The following is a 23,441-nucleotide window of genomic DNA, read 5'->3' on the forward strand; positions in this document are numbered from 1 at the left end:
GAAACGAGACTGCAAGCTGCTCTGCCTTCCATGGTCTCTTAGTGTAGCACACAGAAGTAGGCATTAGGGCGTTAAGTCTTATATGACATTTTAAAACATGCTAGAAATGTTCATTGTATTCTCATTATTTATAATGTACCTTCTTGCAGTTTTAATGATATTTTGTGTAGTTGGATTAGATGCACTGAAAAACAGATTGTTCCTGTAGTAACACATACTTTTAACTTTAAAGTGTTCATTCTCCTTAGTCAATTATGTGTGTGTTAGTAATAGTGATAAGTAAGGACCTACTACTAGTAATAAAGCCACAATCACAATGTAAGGTCCATTCAAGGTCTAAGTAAATGAATCCCTTGCTCAACCCCCTTGTAGCTGGCAATGAGCAGGCAGGCTTAACTTAGGACACAGATGTATAAAGCATCTAAAAACACCAATATATTAAACACCAATTTATAAAAATAGGAAATGTTTCATCTTCAAAACGCATAAAATTCAATGTAGGGAACAGAAGATATGAATTTTTAAAGAATACATTAAAAAAATATGCTTTCTAGTTCCTAAAACCAATAGTACCAACCGGAGATATCTGGTCACGCTTGACCGAGACCAAGCTACAATTTGAGACCAACCATAATGGAGTTCTTCTTAGATACTCTGATCAGGAGACCTCAGTCAAAGTTTTACCGTTGTCGGGTGAGGCTCCTTGTCAGGCCGGGTTTCGATGCGTCGTCGTTAGCTTGGCTCAGCGCAAGCTCCCGGTCAACTCCTGGAAGTTTAATTGATGGGGAAAAGCTCTGGAGCATCAGCAGGATGAACCTGAAATTCAGGTTGAGTCACGGATTGACGTCGGCGGCTTGACTCTCGTCAACGGACTGGTCACCTTATGGAACTTTTAACCAAAAGTTCTCCAATCTTCTCTAAACTTCTTAATCTCCTTCCAGAAATCCTCTTTTGGGTCTCCAGTGGTCCACAACACCAATCTAAGGGTCTAGAAGCTCTGAGATGGTCCTTGAGATGTTGGGCCTATGTTTCCCGGAATGCACCTGGCGAATCCTCAAAAGTCTTGGTGAAGGTGATCAGCCGGGTTGTCCTTGATAATGATGTTGCAGGTGAAGTTTTAACCTTTTTGTTCTCATGGAGTTCAATCTTTTTTTCTCTTGAAGCCAGACAAAGTCCTTAGAGCTGAATTCCCTCAGTTTGCAGCAAGTGCAGTCATGCAGAGTGCAGTCCTTTGGGGAGCAGGCCAGGGTTCCATCGGGGCAGTTTTTCTTCTCCTTGTAGTTCAGGCAGTGTTTTGAGTTGTTGGGCAACTCTCCAATATTTATCTAGTGTTCCTGGGCTGGCAAGCAGGAGAGGCACCCTTGACCAGTCGGGTGCAGGGTGCCCCATCTGAGGTGACCACTTCCTGTGAAGTGCGGCAAAATCAATCCCAGGAAGCACTACCCTTTCAAAACCCCTCAATCCCTCCTTGGAGTTAAGATCTGGCTAAGCCATCCCACTGGTCTTGCTTATTTCCCTAAACACTCCTCCTCCAGTCCTTCTGATAATCTCATTACTGGGGCTCCCACCTGGCAGGTGTGATAGGAAGAGGGGGGAGCCTGTGTCTTGTCTTAAGTGTCATTTTCTCTTTGTAGACCAGTTTGGCTACTCGGCCCCTTCCTGCCTTTTGCTCTGCAGCTTGCAGATCTCCCCTCACCAGAGGTCCCATTGTCTTAGTGCAGGCCACTAGACACCTCCTTAAAGACAGCTTGGCTCAGCCTAGCTGAGGCTGGCCAATCAGAGAAGAGCAGCTGGAGAGCTATATTTTTGCTTAACAAAAAAGTAAGTTCTATAATGTCTTTTCTGTGATAGTTATAGTTGTTGGATTTATTGTAACTATAATTTTGAGTCCAAGAATGGAATTTGTAGCCCATTTCTAGCGTAAGTTATACTTTAATAATGTTTCCCAATGTTAGCCTTTGGAGCTACAGTACTATAGTGGGGAAAAACTTAATTGGCAGTTTTTCCCTCACCAGGGCATATAAAATATATTTTATCATGTTCATGCTTATAGATACAAGGCCCCCTGCACCTGGGGCACTTAGGGGAGACCTTAAGGGGGACTTACATGTAAAAATAATGTAGGTCAAGGCTTTGGAAGTACTTTTGATTCCAAAGTTGAATTTGTATATAATTTACATTTAAAGGCAGCCTTCAAAGCTGGTCTGCCTTTAAAATTTCAGCAGGCACTACAGCAGTGCACACTAAATTAAATCCACTGGGCCTCTAATCTTCCACACCCTATCATATACTAGGGACTTACAGGTAGGCTGTCATAGCCAATTATAACTATGCCTAATTTGCATATTCCTTTAAATAGAGCACTGGCCTTGGGTCTGGTTAGCAGAGCCAGGGCACAGTCAGAGTCAGTAACCTCCAGTATTAGCCATGGGGGTGATGAGAGCAAATAGATTGACTTTCTCACAGTGTGTTACTGTGAGTAATGAAATAAGGTGTGTTGCTATTTCTACTGTGTCTCTGATCATTTCATATGATTGTTAGTAACCCAAAAGAATGCTTCTATCTCAAATATGCAGTCAATAGTGTTTTGTGGGGCTACAATAACCTTTCTTTCAATTCATCCCTGGTGCATTGAACCAAGTTCTCCCATGTCACTTGTGGGTAGGAAAGCACACTGTATGCCAAGTTATGTCAAAGTTGTAACTTTCACAACAGTTGACACCCAATGTGAGGCTCATATCTCATGGTTTCGCATTGAGTAGTTTTTTCACTTTCACACATATCTGAACCATTGGTTATGCCATTGTGGTAACATCCATAGTTTCCTCCTACTGGAGATTAGGGATTGTCTATTCCTATAGGTTTGTCAAGCGTGACTCATAAGAGGTTATTCCCCCATTATGTGGCTTTTCTAATTCTTAGATTCACATTTTCAGTTGAATCCATTCATTATGAGAGCACCTATTGTGATAATGGTCATTTGCAGGAAAGCAGTTACTCAGCATCTCAATGCTCAAGATGTCTTTGGAGAGGGAGCGGGAGTTACTTCTGTAATATCTGCACATTCAGTGTTTGCCTGGAGATTTATTGCTCCTGGTTGGAGTTTGAGACTATTGATGCTGCCTCAAGACAGTTTCAAGAATACACAGCGGTAGACACACTGGCATATTCAAGGGCCTATCAAGGTTTGAAAATTCCTTTAACCTGCCAAAATTGATTAAGTGGTCAGTTGTCACACATTCACAGAAATCTGGTTTGAGGTCTCTGAGCAATGATAGGGCTACATGGCCAGTCTGATGTGGTAGGAGTGTTAAATTAAACAGCTTTATGCAGGAGACTTGTACAGTTTGTTCAACGTACTTTTAGCTCCAAACCTACTGTCACAGCAGGCCTGTCGCTCCTGCACAAATACAAACTACTAGCCCACAGACTATTGAAGCTATCATGGGAATAGCACCCACAAAGCATGATAAAATGGCTTGTTTGATTGCTCGTAAAAATAATCAATTAGAAGCAGTGAATCCATATGCTGTCCCTCAAGATAAACAAAGAATATGGAATATGTGTCTCCCTTTTGTAATGGTGCCTCCCATAAAGAAGTTTAACACCTGGGGACTCATCTTTACATGCATTTACACTACTTAACATGGTACACCCTCATTGGCAGTCCTTCCTGATGCACTGAGGCAGGTACAAAATGACCATGGGGCTGCATCAGCTCTGGATTTAGACATGGAGTTGAAGGGGATCTTCTCTAACATGTCCTCTATAGTCCTAAGCAACATTAAGGGAGAGGCTTCAATTTTTTCAAATAATTAGAGAATGGAAGCAGATGCGGTTCAAGACTTTGAATGGGAACTACCAAAAATTATGTTATAGCAGAAGTTTATAGCTCTGTAGGTAGAGATAACTTTGGTACTTAACTCATTAAACTACATTTAAAACCGAAAAAATGACAATGAGAGTTTGATTAAGGAGAAATCTGCAAGGAAGGAATGAAAAAACTGAAAAACAAGGATAAAATATGGACTAGATCACCGGCTTCTAAGGGATCTGGCAGAAATCATTATAACTTAAGAGTCTGTGAATTAGTGCTCTGATAGTTGCTCTTCAAGTTCTCTTCAGGACACGGAAGCTAAAAGAACAAAAAGGGGCAGCCTAGCTGAGTACAGAAGAAAAGATGAGTATAGTAGGAAAAGTGAAGCAGGATGCAAGAGGGACGTCAGCGTAAAGAGGGATAAGAAAGGATTGGACTTTAAAACCCTAGTAAAAAAGAAGAAAGTAGGAGAACTTTCTAAAATACATGCCGATCCAGCTCCTGTGAAACATAACGTTGGTGAGTTAGCCCACAGACATCGCCACAGAAGTCACACTAGTTAATCAAATACTTCAGAGATTTCTGGATGCAACTCCAACTGATGAGTTTAAACAGATCAAAACTTCAGATCAACATTTAAATCCTCCTAATAGGATTTACAACTTTAATATAAATATTGAAAGGGACATATCAAGTATGAGTAAAGCAGTCTTCTGGACACAATTATCTGATGATTACAACATCATCCTGGTGATTAACACTGGCCTCCAGTCTTTATTAGGGAAGCACCCCAAGTGGAGAAAGTCATAAGTGTAGCCTTTTCTCCCATAGTGCCTGAGAATGTCAGGGAAATTTATGCCAGTTGTTAGAAATTGTGTCTTTGGCTCGCAGTCAGGCTACCCCCTGTCCAAGCAACGACCCTCACTCTAGTCAGGGTAAGTCACACACAATCCAAATTATCCTGTGCCCACCCTCTGGTAGCTTGGAACTGAGCAGTCAGGCTTAACTTAGAAGAAAAAATGGAGCACACTGCCTCACACTCAAGCAAAAGGTTAGCCCCAATGCATCATTGTAAATGCGGTCACTTCGTTTTGTGCTGAAAAAGTAATCAAAAGTCTTTCACCTAAGTAGGTGCAGCAAGTGCTGTGTATCTCTGGACACGTGTTTCTAGGTTTAGCCCGTCATCAGCAGAGAGCAGCCAAGTCTGTGGGGTTGCTTGAAATGCCGCCAAAAGTCTTCTCGGGTTTATGTACCACTCACTGGTGCACAGGTGCCTCTCCAGAGCTCGTCAGCTCGTTAGCTCAAGGGAGCAGTCATTGGACAAAAAGAAAAAAGGGAGCACACTGCCTCACACTCAAGCAAAAGGTTAGCCCCAATGCATCATGGTAAATGCAGTCACTTCGTTTTGTGCTGAAAAAGTAATCAAAAGTCTTTCACCTAAGTAGGTGCAGCAAGTGCTGTGTATGTCTGGACACGTGTTTCTAGGTTTAGCCCGTCATCAGCAGAGAGCAGCCAAGTCTGTGGGGTTGCTTGAAATGCCGCCAAAAGTCTTCTCGGGTTTATGTACCACTCACTGGCGCACAGGTGCCTCTCCAGAGCTCGTCAGCTCAAGGGAGCAGTCATTGGACAAAAAGAAAAAAGGGAGCACACTGCCTCACACTCAAGCAAAAGGTTAGCCCCAATGCATCATGGTAAATGCAGTCACTTCGTTTTGTGCTGAAAAAGTAATCAAAAGTCTTTCACCTAAGTAGGTGCAGCAAGTGCTTTGTATCTCTGGACACGTGTTTCTAGGTTTAGCCCGTCATCAGCAGAGAGCAGCCAAGTCTGTGGGGTTGCTTGAAATGCCGCCAAAAGTCTTCTCGGGTTTATGTACCACTCACTGGCGCACAGGTGCCTCTCCAGAGCTCGTCAGCTCGTTAGCTCAAGGGAGCAGTCATTGGACAAAAAGAAAAAAGGGAGCACACTGCCTCACACTCAAGCAAAAGGTTAGCCCCAATGCATCATGGTAAATGCAGTCACTTCGTTTTGTGCTGAAAAAGTAATCAAAAGTCTTTCACCTAAGTAGGTGCAGCAAGTGCTGTGTATCTCTGGACACGTGTTTCTAGGTTTAGCCCGTCATCAGCAGAGAGCAGCCAAGTCTGTGGGGTTGCTTGAAATGCCGCCAAAAGTCTTCTCGGGTTTATGTACCACTCACTGGCGCACAGGTGCCTCTCCAGAGCTCGTCAGCTCGTTAGCTCAAGGGAGCAGTCATTGGACAAAAAGAAAAAAGGGAGCACACTGCCTCACACTCAAGCAAAAGGTTAGCCCCAATGCATCATGGTAAATGCAGTCACTTCGTTTTGTGCTGAAAAAGTAATCAAAAGTCTTTCACCTAAGTAGGTGCAGCAAGTGCTGTGTATCTCTGGACACGTGTTTCTAGGTTTAGCCCGTCATCAGCAGAGAGCAGCCAAGTCTGTGGGGTTGCTTGAAATGCCGCCAAAAATCTTCTCGGGTTTATGTACCACTCACTGGCGCACAGGTGCCTCTCCAGAGCTCGTCAGCTCGTTAGCTCAAGGGAGCAGTCATTGGACAAAAAGAAAAAAGGGAGCACACTGCCTCACACTCAAGCAAAAGGTTAGCCCCAATGCATCATGGTAAATGCAGTCACTTCGTTTTGTGCTGAAAAAGTAATCAAAAGTCTTTCACCTAAGTAGGTGCAGCAAGTGCTGTGTATCTCTGGACACGTGTTTCTAGGTTTAGCCCGTCATCAGCAGAGAGCAGCCAAGTCTGTGGGGTTGCTTGAAATGCCGCCAAAAGTCTTCTCGGGTTTATGTACCACTCACTGGTGCACAGGTGCCTCTCCAGAGCTCGTCAGCTCGTTAGCTCAAGGGAGCAGTCATTGGACAAAAAGAAAAAAGGGAGCACACTGCCTCACACTCAAGCAAAAGGTTAGCCCCAATGCATCATGGTAAATGCAGTCACTTCGTTTTGTGCTGAAAAAGTAATCAAAAGTCTTTCACCTAAGTAGGTGCAGCAAGTGCTGTGTATCTCTGGACACGTGTTTCTAGGTTTAGCCCGTCATCAGCAGAGAGCAGCCAAGTCTGTGGGGTTGCTTGAAATGCCGCCAAAAGTCTTCTCGGGTTTATGTACCACTCACTGGCGCACAGGTGCCTCTCCAGAGCTCGTCAGCTCAAGGGAGCAGTCATTGGACAAAAAGAAAAAAGGGAGCACACTGCCTCACACTCAAGCAAAAGGTTAGCCCCAATGCATCATGGTAAATGCAGTCACTTCGTTTTGTGCTGAAAAAGTAATCAAAAGTCTTTCACCTAAGTAGGTGCAGCAAGTGCTGTGTATCTCTGGACACGTGTTTCTAGGTTTAGCCCGTCATCAGCAGAGAGCAGCCAAGTCTGTGGGGTTGCTTGAAATGCCGCCAAAAGTCTTCTCGGGTTTATGTACCACTCACTGGCGCACAGGTGCCTCTCCAGAGCTCGTCAGCTCGTTAGCTCAAGGGAGCAGTCATTGGACAAAAAGAAAAAAGGGAGCACACTGCCTCACACTCAAGCAAAAGGTTAGCCCCAATGCATCATGGTAAATGCAGTCACTTCGTTTTGTGCTGAAAAAGTAATCAAAAGTCTTTCACCTAAGTAGGTGCAGCAAGTGCTGTGTATCTCTGGACACGTGTTTCTAGGTTTAGCCCGTCATCAGCAGAGAGCAGCCAAGTCTGTGGGGTTGCTTGAAATGCCGCCAAAAGTCTTCTCGGGTTTATGTACCACTCACTGGCGCACAGGTGCCTCTCCAGAGCTCGTCAGCTCGTTAGCTCAAGGGAGCAGTCATTGGACAAAAAGAAAAAAGGGAGCACACTGCCTCACACTCAAGCAAAAGGTTAGCCCCAATGCATCATGGTAAATGCAGTCACTTCGTTTTGTGCTGAAAAAGTAATCAAAAGTCTTTCACCTAAGTAGGTGCAGCAAGTGCTGTGTATCTCTGGACACGTGTTTCTAGGTTTAGCCCGTCATCAGCAGAGAGCAGCCAAGTCTGTGGGGTTGCTTGAAATGCCGCCAAAAGTCTTCTCGGGTTTATGTACCACTCACTGGCGCACAGGTGCCTCTCCAGAGCTCGTCAGCTCGTTAGCTCAAGGGAGCAGTCATTGGACAAAAAGAAAAAAGGGAGCACACTGCCTCACACTCAAGCAAAAGGTTAGCCCCAATGCATCATGGTAAATGCAGTCACTTCGTTTTGTGCTGAAAAAGTAATCAAAAGTCTTTCACCTAAGTAGGTGCAGCAAGTGCTGTGTATCTCTGGACACGTGTTTCTAGGTTTAGCCCGTCATCAGCAGAGAGCAGCCAAGTCTGTGGGGTTGCTTGAAATGCCGCCAAAAGTCTTCTCGGGTTTATGTACCACTCACTGGCGCACAGGTGCCTCTCCAGAGCTCGTCAGCTCGTTAGCTCAAGGGAGCAGTCATTGGACAAAAAGAAAAAAGGGAGCACACTGCCTCACACTCAAGCAAAAGGTTAGCCCCAATGCATCATGGTAAATGCAGTCACTTCGTTTTGTGCTGAAAAAGTAATCAAAAGTCTTTCACCTAAGTAGGTGCAGCAAGTGCTGTGTATCTCTGGACACGTGTTTCTAGGTTTAGCCCGTCATCAGCAGAGAGCAGCCAAGTCTGTGGGGTTGCTTGAAATGCCGCCAAAAGTCTTCTCGGGTTTATGTACCACTCACTGGCGCACAGGTGCCTCTCCAGAGCTCGTCAGCTCGTTAGCTCAAGGGAGCAGTCATTGGACAAAAAGAAAAAAGGGAGCACACTGCCTCACACTCAAGCAAAAGGTTAGCCCCAATGCATCATGGTAAATGCAGTCACTTCGTTTTGTGCTGAAAAAGTAATCAAAAGTCTTTCACCTAAGTAGGTGCAGCAAGTGCTGTGTATCTCTGGACACGTGTTTCTAGGTTTAGCCCGTCATCAGCAGAGAGCAGCCAAGTCTGTGGGGTTGCTTGAAATGCCGCCAAAAGTCTTCTCGGGTTTATGTACCACTCACTGGCGCACAGGTGCCTCTCCAGAGCTCGTCAGCTCGTTAGCTCAAGGGAGCAGTCATTGGACAAAAAGAAAAAAGGGAGCACACTGCCTCACACTCAAGCAAAAGGTTAGCCCCAATGCATCATGGTAAATGCAGTCACTTCGTTTTGTGCTGAAAAAGTAATCAAAAGTCTTTCACCTAAGTAGGTGCAGCAAGTGCTGTGTATCTCTGGACACGTGTTTCTAGGTTTAGCCCGTCATCAGCAGAGAGCAGCCAAGTCTGTGGGGTTGCTTGAAATGCCGCCAAAAATCTTCTCGGGTTTATGTACCACTCACTGGCGCACAGGTGCCTCTCCAGAGCTCGTCAGCTCGTTAGCTCAAGGGAGCAGTCATTGGACAAAAAGAAAAAAGGGAGCACACTGCCTCACACTCAAGCAAAAGGTTAGCCCCAATGCATCATGGTAAATGCAGTCACTTCGTTTTGTGCTGAAAAAGTAATCAAAAGTCTTTCACCTAAGTAGGTGCAGCAAGTGCTGTGTATCTCTGGACACGTGTTTCTAGGTTTAGCCCGTCATCAGCAGAGAGCAGCCAAGTCTGTGGGGTTGCTTGAAATGCCGCCAAAAGTCTTCTCGGGTTTATGTACCACTCACTGGTGCACAGGTGCCTCTCCAGAGCTCGTCAGCTCGTTAGCTCAAGGGAGCAGTCATTGGACAAAAAGAAAAAAGGGAGCACACTGCCTCACACTCAAGCAAAAGGTTAGCCCCAATGCATCATGGTAAATGCAGTCACTTCGTTTTGTGATGAAAAAGTAATCAAAAGTCTTTCACCTAAGTAGGTGCAGCAAGTGTTGTGTATCTCTGGACACGTGTTTCTAGGTTTAGCCCGTCATCAGCAGAGAGCAGCCAAGTCTGTGGGGTTGCTTGAAATGCCGCCAAAAGTCTTCTCGGGTTTATGTACCACTCACTGGCGCACAGGTGCCTCTCCAGAGCTCGTCAGCTCGTTAGCTCAAGGGAGCAGTCATTGGACAAAAAGAAAAAAGGGAGCACACTGCCTCACACTCAAGCAAAAGGTTAGCCCCAATGCATCATGGTAAATGCAGTCACTTCGTTTTGTGCTGAAAAAGTAATCAAAAGTCTTTCACCTAAGTAGGTGCAGCAAGTGCTGTGTATCTCTGGACACGTGTTTCTAGGTTTAGCCCGTCATCAGCAGAGAGCAGCCAAGTCTGTGGGGTTGCTTGAAATGCCGCCAAAAGTCTTCTCGGGTTTATGTACCACTCACTGGCGCACAGGTGCCTCTCCAGAGCTCGTCAGCTCGTTAGCTCAAGGGAGCAGTCATTGGACAAAAAGAAAAAAGGGAGCACACTGCCTCACACTCAAGCAAAAGGTTAGCCCCAATGCATCATGGTAAATGCAGTCACTTCGTTTTGTGCTGAAAAAGTAATCAAAAGTCTTTCACCTAAGTAGGTGCAGCAAGTGCTGTGTATCTCTGGACACGTGTTTCTAGGTTTAGCCCGTCATCAGCAGAGAGCAGCCAAGTCTGTGGGGTTGCTTGAAATGCCGCCAAAAGTCTTCTCGGGTTTATGTACCACTCACTGGCGCACAGGTGCCTCTCCAGAGCTCGTCAGCTCGTTAGCTCAAGGGAGCAGTCATTGGACAAAAAGAAAAAAGGGAGCACACTGCCTCACACTCAAGCAAAAGGTTAGCCCCAATGCATCATGGTAAATGCAGTCACTTCGTTTTGTGCTGAAAAAGTAATCAAAAGTCTTTCACCTAAGTAGGTGCAGCAAGTGCTGTGTATCTCTGGACACGTGTTTCTAGGTTTAGCCCGTCATCAGCAGAGAGCAGCCAAGTCTGTGGGGTTGCTTGAAATGCCGCCAAAAGTCTTCTCGGGTTTATGTACCACTCACTGGCGCACAGGTGCCTCTCCAGAGCTCGTCAGCTCGTTAGCTCAAGGGAGCAGTCATTGTACAAAAAGAAAAAAGGGAGCACACTGTCTCACACTCAAGCAAAAGGTTAGCCCCAATGCATCATGGTAAATGCAGTCACTTTGTTTCGGCTTAACTTAGAAGGCAATGTGTAAAGTATTTGTTCAATAAGTCATGCAAAAACACAGTATAACACCATAGAAATACACCACACAGTGTTTAGAAAAATAGAATATTTATCTGGTTAAATGTAGGTCAAAACAATCAAGATTTAATAAGTACACATTGAAGTATCACGTCAGAAAATGGGAAGAAGAGTCTTTAGTCTTTAAAAAGCAACAAGTGTCTCTTGCAAGCACAAACTACATGGATTGTGTTCAAATTCTCTGCTAGGGACTGCAGAGGAGGAGATGCGAGGAAAACGGGGAGATGGGCGTCGGTTTCTCCAAGCACACACAGACAATGCTTCGATACCTTTCCATGCAGGGAGGGCCTTGCGTCGATTTCTGGCACCCTATCTTGAATCCTCTTTGGGTTGCGGAGTATTCTGATGCCCCGGGGACAATGCAGAGAAATCCTGGGCGTGCAGGACAAAGTTATAGGAGCTCCGTCGATCCGGTGGGTGATGTGGGAAAATGTATGTCGCAAGGCAGGCGCTGCGTCGATTCTTCTCGCAGAAAGTCTGGCTCCATCGTTCCGGCTCAGCTATGCGTTGATCCAGTGGGCCATGCGTTGACGTTCCGGTCGCAACGCTGGTGCTGCGTCGATCTCCTCTCGGGGAGCCGGGCTGCAGCGATCCGGTTCAGCGTGCAGTGATTTTCTCACCGCGATGCAGGCTGTGCGTCATTTCTGGCAGGCTGTACATCAAAATTTCCCATACAAGGAATTCTTTGCAGGATCAAGTCTTTTTGGTCCTGAGACTTCAAGGAACAAGAGGCAAGCTCTATCCAAGCCCTTGGAGAGCACTTCTCAGCAGAGCCAGAGTGCAGCAAGGCAGCAGGGCAACAGCAGGGCAGCAGTCCTTTGCAGAAAAGCAGTCAGGTGAGTCCTTTGGGCAGCCAGGCAGTTCCTCTGGGCAGGTTCTGGTTCAGAGTTTCTTCGCCTGTGGTATATTGTCCAGAAGTGTCTGAGTTGGTAGTGTCAGAGTCCCTGTTTAAATACCCAAATGTGCCTTTGAAGTAGGGGAGACTTCAAAGAGTGGCTTAGAAGTGCACAAGGTCCCCTTTCAGTTTCATCCTGTCTGCCAGTCCTTTGTGTGAGGGCAGGCCACTGTCCTTTCAAATGTAAGTGTCGGGCAGTATGCAGATGTGTGGAGGTGTGACTGAGCATCCTGTGTTTGGGGTTGTCTGAGTGAAATGCACAAGGGAGCTGTCAACTAACCTAGCCAGACGTGGATTGGAAGGCACAGAAGGATTGGAGTGTAGAGAAATGCTCACTTTCTAAAAGAGGCATTTTTAGAATAGCAATATTACATCCAACTTCACCAATAAGCAGGATTTTCCATTACCATTCTGACCATACTAAATATGACCTGGCTACCCCTTTCAGATCAGAATCTACCTCTCAAACAGTTATGAGGGTAGCCCTAATGCTATCCTATGAAAGGAGCAGGCATCACAGCTGCAGCCCACTTGTAGCATTTAGTTTACAGGCCCTGGGCACATGTAGTGCACTTGACTAGGGACTAGGGATATTAAATAAGCCAATTGAGTATGAGCCAATGTCACCATGTTTTAACCCCTTCTGTGCCCAGGACGTAATGGTTACGTCCTGAGGCACAGTGCTGCTGTGCCCAGGACGTAACCATTACGTCCTGTGCACAGAGCCCAGAGGGAGCGCTCTTGCTCCCTCTGTGGGGTTCCCCCCCACCCCCCCAAGTCAGGGATGGAAGGGGAAGCCCTTCCCCTCCCACCCCCGACCCCCCCAACCCCCACTGTGACGTCAGCGCGCGAGCGCGCGCTGATTAGTCACAGGGTCTCCCCCATCGCGCTGGAAGCAGAGCTTCCAGCGCGATTGAAAAAGAAATGCTTTTGCATTTCTTTTTCAATCCCATGGGGGAGGCCCCGAGAGGCTTCAAAGGGAAGGAAATGTATTTCCTTCCCTTTGAAGTCTCTCACAGGTTTCAAAAGCCGGATTGCTTGCAATCCGGCTTTTGAAACCCCACTAGACACCAGGGATTTTTTTTTTCATTCTTGAAATTGGCAAAAGGGAGCGACCCCTTGGGCAAGGGTCGCTCCCAGGGGGGCATTTTTTTAGGAAGGCCTTTTCTGCCCCCCCTGGGGGCAGATTGGCCTATTATTAGGCCGATCTGCCCCCAGGGGGGGCAGAAACCTCTAGGCACCAGGGACCATTTTTTTTTTTTTTTTTTTTTTTTTGTGATGAATTCTTTTTTTTTAGGTGGGGAGCGATCCCTTAGGCAAGGGTCGCTCCCCTACGGGGCAATATATATTTAGGCCATTTCTGCCCCCCTTGGGGGCAGATTGGCCTATTTTGATAAGGCCAATCTGCCCCCAAGGGGGGCAGAAACCATTAGACACCAGGGAGTTTGTTTTTGCGCGCGAATGTCACGCAACAAAGCGACCCCTTTGGCAAGGGTCGCTCCCAGGGGGGGCAATTTTTTGGGAAGGCCTTTTCTGCCCCCCCCTGGGGGAAGATCGGCCTATTATTAGGCCGATCTGCCCCCGGGGGGGAAGAAACCTCTAGGCGCCAGGGCAAATTTTTTTTTTGTGTTTTTTTTTTTTTTCTTTTTTTTTTTTTTAGAGATGGGGAGCGACCCATCAGGCAAGGGTCGCTCCCCTGGGGGGCAAATTGTATTTAGACCATTTCTGCCCCCCTGGGGGCAGATTGGCCGATTTTAGGTCAATCTGCCCCCAAGGGGGCAGAAACCACTAGGCACCGGGGATTTGTTTTTTGGCGCCAATGTCACGCAGGGGGAGCGACCCCGTAGGCAAGGGTCGCTCCCGGGGGGGGGGGTGGGGTTTGGGGGGGCAAATTTATTTTAGGCCATTTCTGCCCCCCCGGGGGACAGATCGGCCTATTATTAGGCCGAACTGCCCCCGGGGGGGGGGCAGAACACTCTAGGCGCCAGGGCAATTTTTTTTTTGTGTTTTTTTTTTTTGTTGTTTCTTTTTTTAGAGATGGGGAGCGACCCATCAGGCAAGGGTCGCTCCCCTGGGGGGGCAAATTGTATTTAGACCATTTCTGCCCCCCTGGGGGCAGATTGGCCAATTTTAGGTCAATCTGCCCCCAAGGGGGCAGAAACCACTAGGCACCGGGGATTTGTTTTTTGGCGCCAATGTCACGCAGGGGGAGCGACCCCGTAGGCAAGGGTCGCTCCCGGGGGAGGGGGGGTTGGAGGGGCAAATTTATTTTAGGCCATTTCTGCCCCCCCGGGGGACAGATCGGCCTATTATTAGGCCGAACTGCCCCCGGGGGGGGGGCAGAACACTCTAGGCGCCAGGGCAATTTTTTTTTTGTGTTTTTTTTTTTGTTGTTTCTTTTTTTAGAGATGGGGAGCGACCCATCAGGCAAGGGTCGCTCCCCTGGGGGGGCAAATTGTATTTAGACCATTTCTGCCCCCCTGGGTGCAGATTGGCCAATTTTAGGGGCAGAAACCACTAGGCACCGGGGATTTGTTTTTTGGCACCAATGTCACGCAGGGGGAGCGACCCCGTAGGCAAGGGTCGCTCCCGGGGGGGGGGGGTGGGGGTTGGGGGGGCAAATTTATTTTAGGCCATTTCTGCCCCCCCGGGGGACAGATCGGCCTATTATAAACCTCTAGGCACCAGGGCAATTTTTTTTTCTGTTTTTTTTTTTTTTTTTTTTTTTTTTTAGAGATGGGGAGCGACCCATCAGGCAAAAGTCGCTCCCCTGGGGGACAAATTGTATTTAGGCCATTTCTGCCCCCCTTGGGGGCAGATTGGCTGAGTTTAGGTCAACCTGCCCCCAAGGGGGCAGAAACCACAAGGCACCGGGGATTTGTTTTTTGGGGCCAATGTCACGCAGGGGGAGCGACCCCGTAGGCAAGGGTCGCTCCCGGCGGGGGAGGGTGGGGGTTGGGGGGGCAAATTTATTTTAGGGCATTTCTGCCCCCTCCCCCCCCCGGGGCCGGCTGAGCTACAGGCCAAACACCACAGGTAGGCACCTTGCAAAAAACACCTCTGTTTTCTGTGAAAAAATATGTTGTGTCCACGTTGTGTTTTGGGCCATTTCCTTTTGTGGGCGCTAGGCCTACCCACAGAAGTGATGTACCATTTTTATTGAGAGACTTAGGGGAACGCTGGGTGGAAGGAAATTTGTGGCTCCTCTCAGATTCCAGAACTTTCTGTCACCGAAATGAGAGGAAAAAGTGTTTTTTGGGCCAAATTTTGATGTTTGCAAAGGATTCTGGGTAACATAACCTGGTCAGAGCCCCGCAAGTCACCCCATCTTGGATTCCCCTGGGTTTCTAGTTTTCAAAAATGCACTGGTTTCCTAGGTTTCCTCAGGTGTCGGCTGAGCTATAGGCCAAAATCCACAGGTAGGCACTGCTTTTTATAAAAAAATGTGATGTGTCCACGTTGTGTTTTGGGCCCTTTCCTTTCGTGGGCGCTAGTCCTACCCACACAAGTGAGGTATCATTTTTATCGGGAGACTTGGGGGAACGCTGGGTAGAAGGAAATTTGTGGCTCCTCTCAGATCCAGAACTTTCTGCCACAGAAATGTGAGTAACATGTGTATTTTTAGCCAAATTTTGAAGTTTGCAAAGGATTCTGGGTAACAGAACCTGGTCCGAGCCCCGCAAGTCACCCCTCCTTGGATTCCCCTAGGTCTCTAGTTTTCAGAAATGTACAGGTTTGGTAGGTTTCCCTAGGTGCCGGCTGAGCTAGAGGCCAAAATCTACAGGTAGGCACTTCGCAAAAAACACCTCTGTTTTTTTCCAAAATTTAGGATGTGTCCACGTTGCGCTTTGGGGTGTTTCCTGTCGCCGGCGCTAGGCCTACCCACGCAAGTGAGGTATCATTTTTATCGGGAGACTTGGGGGAACGCTGGGTGGAAGGAAATTTGTAGCTCCTCTCAGATTCCAGAACTTTCTGCCACAGAAATGTGAGGGACATGTGTTTTTTTAGCCAAATTTTGAGGTTTGCAAAGGATTCTGGGTAACAGAACCTGGTCCGAGCCCCGCAAGTCACCCCTCCTTGGATTCCCCTAGGTCTCTAGTTTTCAGAAATGCACAGGTTTGGTAGGTTTCCCTAGGTGCCGGCTGAACTAGAGGCCAAAATCTACAGGTAGGCACTTCGCAAAAAACACCTCTGTTTTTTTCCAAAATTTAGGATGTGTCCACGTTGCGCTTTGGGGTGTTTCCTGTCGCCGGCGCTAGGCCTACCCACGCAAGTGAGGTATCATTTTTATCGGGAGACTTGGGGGAACGCTGGGTGGAAGGAAATTTGTAGCTCCTCTCAGATTCCAGAACTTTCTGCCACAGAAATGTGAGGGACATGTGTTTTTTTAGCCAAATTTTGAGGTTTGCAAAGGATTCTGGGTAACAGAACCTGGTCCGAGCCACACAAGTCACCCCTCCTTGGATTCCCCTAGGTCTCTAGTTTTCAGAAATGTACAGGTTTGGTAGGTTTCCCTAGGTGGCGGCTGAGCTAGAGGCCAAAATCTCCAGGTAGTCACTTTGCTAAAAACAGCTCTGTTTTCTGTGATGTGTCCACGTTGTGTTTTGGGGCATATCCTGTCGCGGGCGCTAGGCCTACCCACACAAGTGAGGTATCATTTTGATCGGGAGACGTGGGGGAATGCTGGGTGGAAGGAAATTTGTGGCTCCTCTCAGATTCCAGAACTTTCTGCCACAGAAATGTGAGGAACATGTGTTTTTTTAGCCAAATTTTGAGGTTTGCAAAGGATTCTGGGTAACAGAACCTGGTCCGAGCCACACAAGTCACCCCTCCTTGGATTCCCCTAGGTCTCTAGTTTTCAGAAATGCACAGGTTTGGTAGGTTTCCCTAGGTGCCGGCTGAGCTAGAGGCCAAAATCTACAGGTAGTCACTTTGCTAAAAACAGCTCTGTTTTCTGTGATGTGTCCACGTTGTGTTTTGGGGCATATCCTGTCGCGGACGCTAGGCCTACCCACACAAGTGAGGTATCATTTTGATCGGGAGACATGGGGGAACGCTGGGTGGAAGGAAATTTGTGGCTCCTCTCAGATTCCAGAACTTTCTGCCACAGAAATGTGAGGAACATGTGTTTTTTTAGCCAAATTTTGAGGTTTGCAAAGGATTCTGGGTAACAGAACCTGGTCCGAGCCACACAAGTCACCCCTCCTTGGATTCCCCTAGGTCTCTAGTTTTCAGAAATGCACAGGTTTGGTAGGTTTCCCTAGGTGCCGGCTGAGCTAGAGGCCAAAATCTACAGGTAGTCACTTTGCTAAAAACAGCTCTGTTTTCTGTGATATGTCCACGTTGTGTTTTGGGGCATATCCTGTCGCGGGCGCTAGGCCTACCCACACAAGTGAGGTATCATTTTTATCGGGAGACGTGGGGGAACGCTGGGTGGAAGGAAATTTGTGGCTCCTCTCAGATTCCAGAACTTTCTGCCACAGAAATGTGAGGAACATGTGTTTTTTTAGCCAAATTTTGAGATTTGCAAAGGATTCTGGGTAACAGAACCTGGTCCGAGCCCCGCAAGTCACCCCTCCTTGGATTCCCCTAGGTCTCTAGTTTTCAGAAATGCACAGGTTTGGTAGGTTTCCCTAGGTGGCGGCTGAGCTAGAGGCCAAAATCTACAGGTAGTCACTTTGCTAAAAACAGCTCTGTTTTCTGTGATATGTCCACGTTGTGTTTGGGGGCATATCCTGTCGCGGGCGCTAGGCCTACCCACACAAGTGAGGTATCATTTTTATCGGGAGACGTGGGGGAACGCTGGGTGGAAGGAAATTTGTGGCTCCTCTCAGATTCCAGAACTTTCTGCCACAGAAATGTGAGGAACATGTGTTTTTTTAGCCAAATTTTGAGGTTTGCAAAGGATTCTGGGTAACAGAACCTGGTCCGAGCCCCGCAAGTCACCCCTCCTTGGATTCCCCTAGGTCTCTAGTTTTCAGAAATGCACAGGTTTGGTAGGTTTCCCTAGGTGGCGGCTGAGCTAGAGGCCAAAATCTACAGGTAGTCACTTTGCTAAAAACAGCTCTGTTTTCTGTGATATGTCCACGTTGTGTTTTGGGGCATATCCTGTCGCAGGCGCTAGGCCTACCCACACAAGTGAGGTATCATTTTGATCGGGAGACGTGGGGGAACGCTGGGTGGAAGGAAATTTGTGGCTCCTCTCAGATTCCAGAACTTTCTGCCACAGAAATGTGAGGAACATGTGTTTTTTTAGCCAAATTTTGAGGTTTGCAAAGGATTCTGGGTAACAGAACCTGGTCCGAGCCACACAAGTCACCCCTCCTTGGATTCCCCTAGATCTCTAGTTTTCAGAAATGCACAGGTTTGGTAGGTTTCCCTAGGTGCCGGCTGAGCTAGAGGCCAAAATCTACAGGTAGTCACTTTGCTAAAAACAGCTCTGTTTTCTGTGATATGTCCACGTTGTGTTTTGGGGCATATCCTGTCGCGGGCGCTAGGCCTACCCACACAAGTGAGGTATCATTTTTATCGGGAGACGTGGGGGAACGCTGGGTGGAAGGAAATTTGTGGCTCCTCTCAGATTCCAGAACTTTCTGCCACAGAAATGTGAGGAACATGTGTTTTTTTAGCCAAATTTTGAGATTTGCAAAGGATTCTGGGTAACAGAACCTGGTCCGAGCCCCGCAAGTCACCCCTCCTTGGATTCCCCTAGGTCTCTAGTTTTCAGAAATGCACAGGTTTGGTAGGTTTCCCTAGGTGGCGGCTGAGCTAGAGGCCAAAATCTACAGGTAGTCACTTTGCTAAAAACAGCTCTGTTTTCTGTGATGTGTCCACGTTGTGTTTTGGGGCATATCCTGTCGCGGGTGCTAGGCCTACCCACACAAGTGAGGTACCATTTTTATCGGGAGACTTGGGGGAACATAGATTAGCAAAACAAGTACTATTGCCCCTTGTCTTTCTCTACATTTTTTCCTTCCAAATATAGGAGTGTGTGTAAAAAAGACATCTATTTGAGAAATTCCCTGTAATTCACGTGCTACTATGGTCACCCCGGAATTCAGAGATGTGCAAATAACCACTGCTCCTCAACACCTTATCTTGTGCCCTTTTTGGAAATGCAAAGGTTTTCTTGATAGCAATTTTTTACTCCTTATATTTCAGCAAATGAATTGCTGTATACCCGGTATAGAATGAAAACGCACTGCAGGGTGCAGCTCATTCATTGGCTCTGGGTTCCTCGGGTTCTTGATGAACCTACAAACCCTATATATCCCCACAACCAGAGGAGTCCAGCAGACGTAACGGTATATTGCTTTCGATAATCTGACATTGCAGGGAAAAGTTACAGAGTAAAACGTAGAGAAAAATTGATGGTTTTTTCACCTCAATTTCAATATTTTTCTTTTTCAGCTGTTATTTTCTGTAGGAAACCCTTGTAGGATCTACACAAATGACCCCTTGCTGAATTCAGAATTTTGTCTACTTTTCAGAAATGTTTAGGTTTCTGGGATCCAGCATTGGTTTCATGACCATTCCTGTCACTGACTGGAAGGAGGCTGAAAGCACAAAAAATTGCACAAATGGGGTATGCCCCAGTAAAATGCCAAAATTGTGTTGAAAAATTGGGTTTTCTGATTCAAGTCTGCCTGTTCCTGAAAGCTGGGAAGCTGCTGAGTTTAGCACCGCAAACCCTTTGTTGATGCCATTTTCAGGGGAAAAACCACAAGCCTTCTTCTGCAGCCACTTTTTCCAATTTTTTTGAAAAAAACGAAATTTTCACTGTATTTTGGCCAATTTCTTGGCCTCCTTCAAGGGAACCCACAAAGTCTGGGTACCTCTAGAATCCCTAGGATGTTGGAAAAAAAGGACGCAAATTTGGCTTGGTTAGCTTATGTGGAAAAAAAGTTATGAGGGCCTAAGCGCGAACTGCCCCAAATAGGCAAAAAAAGGCCCGGCACAGGAGGGGGAAAAGGCCTGGCAGCGAAGGGGTTAAGGAGAGAGCACATGCACTTTAGCACTGATTAGCACTGGTAAAGTGAGCAGAGTCCTAAAGCCAGCAAAAATGAGGTCAGAAAATAGAGAGAGGAAGGCAAAAAGTCTGGGGGTGACCCTGCAGAAGGCCATTTCCAACTCCAATGAATGAGCTGTGAGACAAGCTCCAGCCTTGTACGGAAATCAAGTGGGGTGGGACAAACAGTCTAGTCCACATGCCATTCTTTTAAGCAGTGAACCACAGTCACATGCACAATACCCTTTAAAACCAGAAGTAAAACAAGGTAGAAAAGAAACACTGGATCAATTGCAGTAGCCGGGCATAATAGCACCTTGTCTTTCACCACTGACCACACTCCTTTTTCCTGTCTCTAAACTAGAGAGCTCCTATCCTATAGAATAGTTTTAGTAGATAGAAATGTGAATTTGCACACACAAACATACTCAGGAGAAAGTGCCTATAGCACAGGTTTAATGACCAACCTTGTGCGGAAAAATTACAAAATGACCCTTGATATTTCCAGATGGTTCTTTAGTCAGAACACAGCACCTGAAAGTGAATATCTAACTGTTTTCCGTCTTGGTGGACTGAAACTTTCATTCCAACATTTGCCCCTGGGTTTTAACAACAGTCTTGGCTTTTTTTCTGTGCGAATCATGGAGATCTTGCAAACAGACCCAAAGTATTTTCATACAGTGAAGATATCTACCTAAATGATGATGATATGAATCTCCACCTTACCAGGGTAGACAGAGCAGTGACCATATTAACAGCATATAGTTAGAAAATTAACTTTAAAAAATTGAAGCTTGCCTACCTGATGGTGATCTTCGTAGGATCTGAGGTGTCTAGTGAGGGTCGGGGTCTAGCTCTGGACTTCTTTCAGAAATGCGCTACCTTGCAGCCTTCCGATAAAATGAAAAGTTGCAATCCCTGCTGGGATTTTTAAACTTTGGGTGTCCTTATTTTCCTTACTACGCTGAAAGAGTGAACCCCTTGTATGACCTGATTCCTCTCCAGTTTCAATCCAAACAATGGCTAAATGCACGTACTGCAAGTTCTACAAGCAGACATTCTTGGGATTAAATATTTAAAATGTAGGGATAATAAAACTAACCTCATTATCAGAGTCATATTCAGTCAATGTGGGTACACTTATGTGACCTACAACGAAGGACAGACCGTTCCTATTGCTTACAAGTCTCACTTGTATTCCATGGCTGAAGCAGGTTTTGCTTCCATTGAAAAAATCCTGACGGAACTACAGACAGGTATTTTAAACAAGCACCCTTTGGCGCACGGAAAACATATCATTATTGTTTCTCTTGTACCAGCGCTAGAGTCGGCCTCAAAGGCAAGCATACCTAATGCTCGTGACCTACACATGAGATGGGTGCAATAGGCCTCTTCTTTGAGTACAGTTGATGTAAAGCTTCAGTATGATCCCTCCCTTAGTACACAAACTTTTCTCCATTATGAACAGGATGTTGCTCTGACTCCAGTCACTTTACCCATTAAGTTTTACCAGAGCATCGTTTATACAGATGGCTCTTCCCAGCCTGCTCTAGGAACAAAATATAAATACTCTGCAGCTTGCGCAGTGAAAGATGGTGAATTCATCCCACAACACAGCCACATTAAACTTTTAGGTAACAATACTGCACAACATGCAGAATTACAAGCTCTGTTACCTACATTACAAAAGACTGTCTTTTCAGTTGCCACACCTATCATCTAAGACTCAGCCTTCTGTGTGCAAGGCTACAATGTTGATTTACAGCATTGCTGGTTGAATGAATTCAAGTATTCAAAGGGAAAACCTGTAAAGAATAAACAGCTTTGGGGAAAGGTACTTGTCTTACAAGACAAGCTTCCAATGGTCCATGTAAGGCATCAACATTGATAGCATTCACACTAAAGGGAACTGTGCACCTGACCTAGCAGCAAAGGCTGCAATTCAGACTGACAGAGTAGAAGTCCTAACCTGACCTCAAATGAATATTGACCCAGATATTTTAACAGCTATAAATGCAACTAAGCAAGCTAGGAAATCTCCTGCAGGTTTTCTTCCCAAATACGGCATACCACATTGGGAGACAGAAAAATACTTGATAGTCTGTCTATAATAGAGTTAATCAAAGAGGCCCATTAGAGGTTGGCCTCTGCACATGCAGGAATCAACGCGACTGTAATAGTGCTGCAGCAATGCTACTGGTGGCCTAGTTTATACAAACAAACAAGGGGCTATGTTAGGCAGTGTGACATTTGTCAGCAGATTAAATCCTCTACTGTCAAAAGACTCTCACCAACTCCCCACAAAATTTCATATATCCCCTTCCACGTGATTAACTTGGCCCATATTGATCCCCTCCGTTCAGCTTACCAATTCAAGTACATATTGGTAACAACTGATTCATGTTCTCAATTCCTATTGGTTTGGCCACAGAGAAATGCAGACGCTTCAGCATCAGTAAAGGAATTGCAGAGCCTAGAGTCAATGGGGCAGTTCATTCATTTTATTCAGATAACAGTCCTGTGTTCACGTCTAAGGCTTGCAGGGATTCATTATCTGCTCTGGTGGTTGGTCTGCAATTCAGCAACCCGAATTGAAGGGCATTGTAGGAAGGGCCAAATGCAAGATTAAACACGCTTTAACGGCTAGGGTGCTACGTTCAGGTGTTCCCCCCCACCCCCCCAAGTCAGGGATGGAAGGGGAAGCCCTTCCCCTCCCACCCCCGACCCCCCCAACCCCCACTGTGACGTCAGCGCGCGAGCGCGCGCTGATTAGTCACAGGGTCTCCCCCATCGCGCTGGAAGCAGAGCTTCCAGCGCGATTGAAAAAGAAATGCTTTTGCATTTCTTTTTCAATCCCATGGGGGAGGCCCCGAGAGGCTTCAAAGGGAAGGAAATGTATTTCCTTCCCTTTGAAGTCTCTCACAGGTTTCAAAAGCCGGATTGCTTGCAATCCGGCTTTTGAAACCCCACTAGACACCAGGGATTTTTTTTTTCATTCTTGAAATTGGCAAAAGGGAGCGACCCCTTGGGCAAGGGTCGCTCCCAGGGGGGCATTTTTTTAGGAAGGCCTTTTCTGCCCCCCCTGGGGGCAGATTGGCCTATTATTAGGCCGATCTGCCCCCAGGGGGGGCAGAAACCTCTAGGCACCAGGGACCATTTTTTTTTTTTTTTTTTTTTTTTTGTGATGAATTCTTTTTTTTTAGGTGGGGAGCGCTCCCTTAGGCAAGGGTCGCTCCCCTACGGGGCAATATATATTTAGGCCATTTCTGCCCCCCTTGGGGGCAGATTGGCCTATTTTGATAAGGCCAATCTGCCCCCAAGGGGGGCAGAAACCATTAGACACCAGGGAGTTTGTTTTTGCGCGCGAATGTCACGCAACAAAGCGACCCCTTTGGCAAGGGTCGCTCCCAGGGGGGGCAATTTTTTGGGAAGGCCTTTTCTGCCCCCCCTGGGGGAAGATCGGCCTATTATTAGGCCGATCTGCCCCCGGGGGGGAAGAAACCTCTAGGCGCCAGGGCAAATTTTTTTTTTGTGTTTTTTTTTTTTTTCTTTTTTTTTTTTTTAGAGATGGGGAGCGACCCATCAGGCAAGGGTCGCTCCCC

The sequence above is a fragment of the Pleurodeles waltl genome, chromosome 5 (assembly GCF_031143425.1).
Source record: "Pleurodeles waltl isolate 20211129_DDA chromosome 5, aPleWal1.hap1.20221129, whole genome shotgun sequence".
Taxonomy (NCBI): Eukaryota; Metazoa; Chordata; class Amphibia; order Caudata; family Salamandridae; genus Pleurodeles; species Pleurodeles waltl.